Source organism: Passer montanus, unplaced genomic scaffold, assembly GCF_014805655.1.
Source record: "Passer montanus isolate IOZ18808 unplaced genomic scaffold, ASM1480565v1 scaffold27, whole genome shotgun sequence".
In the NCBI taxonomy this organism is placed as follows: Eukaryota; Metazoa; Chordata; class Aves; order Passeriformes; family Passeridae; genus Passer; species Passer montanus.
In genome coordinates this window covers 11,277,462-11,283,293 of record NW_024367372.1, presented here as the reverse complement: position 1 = coordinate 11,283,293, position 5,832 = coordinate 11,277,462, and the positions used below count along the sequence as shown (strand labels likewise).

The 5,832-nt window shown below is 50.1% G+C and overlaps 1 non-coding gene across 1 annotated transcript; it reads right to left on the bottom strand.

The window, feature by feature from the left end:
* Positions 1-2,962: 2,962 nt before the first annotated feature.
* On the bottom strand, positions 2,963-3,035 carry TRNAT-UGU. Its single transcript has one exon. It is a non-coding gene; the product is annotated as a tRNA-Thr (tRNA).
* Positions 3,036-5,832: the final 2,797 nt, after the last annotated feature.

The window sequence follows — 5,832 nt, the reverse complement described above, 5'->3', positions numbered from 1 at the left end:
TAATAAAGAAGAAACAGTAGTGGGAATTTCTTTACTTCCTTTCTGATGAAACAAATAGAAACATTCTTTACTAATCTTGGGTTTAGAAAGCGCTTGAAGTTGGGCATGAGAGAGGTTGTTAGTGGTCTTTAGAAATGCATGCTGTTTTGGCAGCATCTGCACAATTTTAAAGCATGTGGAATATTGAAAATGTTTGTATTTCATTATATGCCATTTTGACAAAACCAGTTCCACTGGACATTGACTTTGATTTCTATTCTCATTGTGAAAAATTATATCACAATACAGTAAAATATGCTTAGATATATCCTTTTTTTCTACATATATGGCAAGAAAAATAATAGACTCGTGAAGCAAACAATCTCTTCTTGTCTGAAGCCTCCTGCTGTTGAACTGAGCAGACGGGTATAAATTTTCTGGAAAAAACATAATAAGGAGAAATATCTCCATTGAGTTCAGAATGCCTTGCAGCGATGGCAAGATATCTGTCTTTCCAGACACCATGGCAATTCTCAGGGGCTCAGCTAGCAGTCCAAAATGGAAACACAATTAATACAATCCAGGCTCCTCAGCACAGCTTGGAGAAACAAACCGTACAGATATTTTCTAATGACATCACTAATGACTGCATCACTGGACCTGGTGAAGGTCACCTCATTGTTTTTGACACATTTCTCACCTTCAGTAGCAACAGCTACTAATAAAGCTTCCTTTATAGCAAGAAATGAAGGGCATATAACTCCACGTGTAGAGGATGAAGGAAATTTTGGGATCACTCCTTGGGTGGGATCAGGGAATGGTATATAGGTGTCCCATGGAGGATGGAGAAGGCAGGGAAGAGCAGCTCGGAGGAAGGCCTGGGTGTGCTTTCCACTCGTGCCTGTGCGTGGGTGCTCTGGAGGCAGGAGAGGTGGCACCGACGGCTCCTGCCACGGGAGCACGGCCGGTGCGGGGAAGGCTGGGGCGGAGCCGCGGGGCTGCGGGCAGAGCGCGGCTCCGCTCTGCGCTGTGCGCGGGCAGCACAACGACCGCCAGGACTCCTAAGTCCGCTATGTTAAATCAGGGCCTGGTTAATTGTGATGAAACAGCTTTGGAAATGAAAATTCGCTCGCACCCGCAAAAACTCGGCATTGACGACGGCGGCGTCCGCCCGGCACCACGGCCCGGGCCGGCCCGCTCGGAGGAGCCGCCTCCCCGCCCTTCCTCCGCCCTCCCGTTCCTAGGAGCTGGCTCTCCCCCTGGAGGCCTCCGGCGGCATCGGCCGCGCTCCGCCGCTTATGTAAGGCGGGGCCCGGCAGCGCCCGGGGCAGCGCCGCTCGGGGCTGGAACGGGGCTCAGCCCCGGCTCGCAGGGCACAGCGAGCGTTCCGCAAAGCGCCCGTGGCAGCTCACACGTGTGGCTCCAGCGAACGGGAATAGCTGAGCCCTGTCCGTGCGGTGCTTCGCGGAGCTCTGCAGCCAAGCCTTGGCGCACGGCTTCCCTCCCGTGGCTGAAGGCCGGCAGCCGGACATGGCGCCCCGGGCTGGGCCGGGAACAGCGCCTGAGGAGCTCCTGCGCGTTCGTTCCGGAGGGTCCTGCGAGGGACGAAGCAGTCCACGCAGCCTCCTGAAGTACAAGTGTGACTTCTGCAGGCCATCTGTACCATACCGGGGATCCGCGAGTGCCCTGGCCAGCCCCGGCTCCGTGCCAATGCAGGAATGCTGTACCCAGCCCCGACCAGATCCCCCAGAGAGAACAGATCCTCCCAAGGAATGGGTTTTAGCACCACCTCCATGGATCTGTCACAAGGACTCTGGGAAGACTGCTGAACCAAGGAATTGTGTAGGATGGTAGTCAGGTGGTAAAACAGATTAGGATCAAGCACTGTTTTCCCAGATGGGGTGGGGAGGCAATGTAGCAAACAACGAGTCATTCCATGGAAACTCCTATGTGTAACTACCCCAAAGCACTGCAAATTCAAATGTGTGGCATAGCACAACCTCAGCCACAAGGGAGAAATAGCCTGTCAGCCTCTTGCTCTTCTCACCACGACAATGGCAGCTTATCCGGCCGCATGCATCCTATCCTCACAGCCTTGATCTCCGCTCAGCACGGGAAGGAGGCTGGGGAGGAGCTGTGGTGGGAGCTGTGAGGGTGTAACGCCGGCTGCCACACGCTGGGCCCCGCGGCTGCTGCTTGGGAGCTGTGAGGGTGTAACGCCGGCTGCGGGGCAGCCCACACGCCTTCGCCACCCCTGCGGCAGCGGCCGGGGCTGGGCCCCGCGGCTGCTGCGGGCCGGCGCCTTCCCCCTCACGTGTATTAATTGCCCTCTTTGATAACGATTTGATAACGATAACAACTGCTGCCGTGCTTACGGTGCTGGCAAGTTATCTGAAAAAAAACCCAAAATGCGTATCTTTGAAGTGTTGTGCTCAAGGCCATTTGTGTGGAGCTTTCTAGCTCCTTCTATAACCTAAAAGGGGGGGGAAAAAAGGGGCAAAGAATCATTCTGCCTCCACTGTCCAGCCTCCAGCACAGAAATAAACCCAACAGCCTGGCTTGCCTGACAAGCTGTGAAGATTTAGATAATCCTGTGCAGCTTATTCTCCACTCAGGGGCAATTTGTTCCTTTTAAACCCCTAACAGCATTTTGCCAAAGCTGCCATCAGGGAAATTGTGACATGAGCTGTGCAAATATTTACTCAGCCATTCCCACGCTGCTTCCCAAAGAGGTTTTTGTTTCCCCCCCACTCCCCTGCCGGCACGAAGCACAACCATGGATTAATTTGGCGGCCGCTGGTAACGTTAACATCCAGGTTTTACAGAACGCATGTTTCCAAAGCGCTTCCTTTAACAGGAAGCCCCCGGAGCCTGCACGCATGCTCTAGTCCGCCACCACCAAAATACCCAAAATCAGGCTCGTTGGTCGCGGGTGCAGTCAAAAACTGTGCCACTCTGAGAAAAAAATAAAAACAAAACCCTGAGGCCCCAGCGAGGATCGAACTCGCGACCCCTGGTTTACAAGACCAGTGCTCTAACCACTGAGCTATGGAGCCGCCGTTCCTTAATTGTCCCGGCTGCATCTAAGACCGGTGCCAGCCCTCCCCGCCGCCCCCTGCCGGGCGCCCCGGGCTCCGCGCCGCTGGTCCCGCCCTCCGCCTGCCCGCTGGGAGCCCGCCCGCCGCCCTGCATGTGCCCTCTCCTCTCCCTGTGGGATTCCTCCCGCCGCCCTGGCTGTGCCCTCTCCTCTCCTCTCCCTATGGGAGCCCGCCCGCCGCCCTGGCTGTGCCCGCTCCCCCGGCAGCCCGCCCGCCGCCCTGCCCCGCTTCTCGCCGCTCCCGGCGCTGCCCGGCGGCCGCCGCGGCTGCGTGGGAGAGCCCGGGCCGCGGGAGGGCTCCTGGGCCCGCTGCAATAGCAGGAAATAAAGAAATAAAGCTGCTGGAATGAGCACGTCCGGCCGAGCCAGCAAAGGCACCGGAGGAGAAATACGGGACGGGTGGGCGAGTGTCTGACATACAGCCTGATCTATACCGGCTAGGAGTAAAAAAACCCCACCGTAACAAAGGGTGTTCTTTTCCTGCAGAGGTTGGGTGTTCTTACGAAGTGTGATTAAGGCTGCTTCTGGGCTGAGGTGCTGCGCGGGGCCTCTCTGAGCATCACTTGTTGAGTGTCTCCTTGCAGCGCTGAGCATGGACCCTAGACAGGATTTCTAGGTAATTCTCTCACCTGGTGCCTGCAGATCAACTTTAACAGAGCTTATAGAGCTCAGAAGCTTCTGCTGACAGCTAAAAGGTGGAAGGCAGCTGTGCTGTTGGACCCATCTAAGTGTGCTGCTGGTGTCCACTGCTGGTGCTGGGTATCATCACTGCTAACAGCACACATTAGCCAGAGGTCACTTATGCCAAGATCACTTATTAATGGCCTGAACATTTTTTTAACTTCATGGCAGATAAAATTATTGCAGCCATTTGCCTTTCAGAAAGCTGTATTCAGGGCCCTGTCTTCATTCTGTACTAACATCTCTTTATATGGAATTCAGACTTGGATCAGTGGATGGGACAGGGATGCAATGGGGGAGCTTGTAAACCTGGCTTGGCTTAAGAAAATCTTGAAACAAGGAATGTTACACTATGGAAATAAACCTCAAAGTCCACAGCAGCATCAGGGCCTGCAGTGTCCTGAGCACCAGATGTGTAAATTTGTGATTTCTCACCAAAGATTTTTTCCTTCAAAGTATCTTCTCACATGAACGCCCTGATAGTTTTTAATAAATGATGTCAGTGAAATTTGAAATAAACACTGAAAAATTATTGCTGACTCATAAAACAAAGCTCCATGCAGCAGCTGGATAGTAGATACAGTCAACAGAACAACAGGGTGCAGGTCCATTTTCTCCATGTAATGATACTCATTACATGCATGTATATTTGAAGTATTGTGAAAATATTCAGTGAAGATTAAGTGTTTGGATCCACTAAGCACTTCATCTCAAATCTCTACTCTGGAAATAACAAGAAAGTGTAAGTTGTATTTCTAGTAATCATGACCAAGATATTTATGTTGAAATTACAAATGTATGTATTAATCATACATTATTTGCTGTTTTATTTTAGGGACATGTCTCCTCTGAGATATGCTCGGTACTAAGCCAGGTTGCAGACTTTTCAGTCTTCAAAACTGTGATGACTGCCAGTGGCACCTTTGAAGCTTTTCTAGATGGTGTGTGTGTGTGTCCTTTCTGCACATGTGTAATGCCATGGAAGTTTAAGAGCACTACACTGTAGCAAGCTACAGGTCTACAGATCATTTGCTATTAAGATAATATTGTCATGGTTAGTTGTCACACCCTGGAAAAGAGAAAAATGCCATTGCCTTGCAAAAGACCATGCAGTTTTTTTCCCTCATGCCACTTTTCATGCTCAGCCTGAGTTACCACATGCCCATCTATGAACTTGGAAAAGTCAGTGAAATCCCTGCTGGAGACTATCATGCAAGTGCATCAGTGCACAGAAGTCCAGAACATATTTAAGCATTATTTTTTAAGAGTCCCAAACACCCAAAAAGTCCAAAAACAAACAAAAAATATAATTTATGAAAACTTGTTACATGTTATCATACTGTTCTCTTAAACATTTGTTGTGTTCTTCTGCTACCTCACATCACTGCTAAGGCAGAGCAGCCAGAAAATATTTCAGAAAAGTCCTGATGGGGATGGACCTTTCACCACTAGGGCAGGAGCTGCCAGACATTCCAGCTATGGTTCAAAGGGACCTGATTTGAACAAGAACAATTGTACTGGGTTTATTATTTAAAACCCTTTCATCCTTAAGACACACAGGCCTCGAGGACTAATGGGCATTTAATTAATTCAGTTAACCTGGGAAAAGGAGACTACTGTGCACTGAAAAGAAAGCGATACAGAACACAGCTCCCTTAGGAGCTGAGGCTCAGGAGGACAGGATTGTACAAAACCTGTGTGAGAGCTGTCAGCACAGCTGAGGCAGCTGGCACTTACCTTCTCATTCATCAGGGACTGACTCCTGGAGTCACAGGTGTTCATCTTCCCTCAAACACCAAAAGGAATGCACCAGTTGTGATATTTGAGGAGAACAAAACTGGAAGTGGCAGCATGTACTAATGGGAGGAGTAGAGTGTTTTCTGTATTCTTCAGAGGGAGCATTATCAAAAAACCACCACAATTATAATTTAAAATAAATTCTTACTCCTCTTACAATCATCTTAAATGACTGAATGTAAAGGTTTGAAATACTGGCTTTTTCTCTTTGTTATTGTTTTGTTCTAGGCTCATTTACATCCATGAAACAAGATTGACTGGTTTTCATTTGGTCTTGG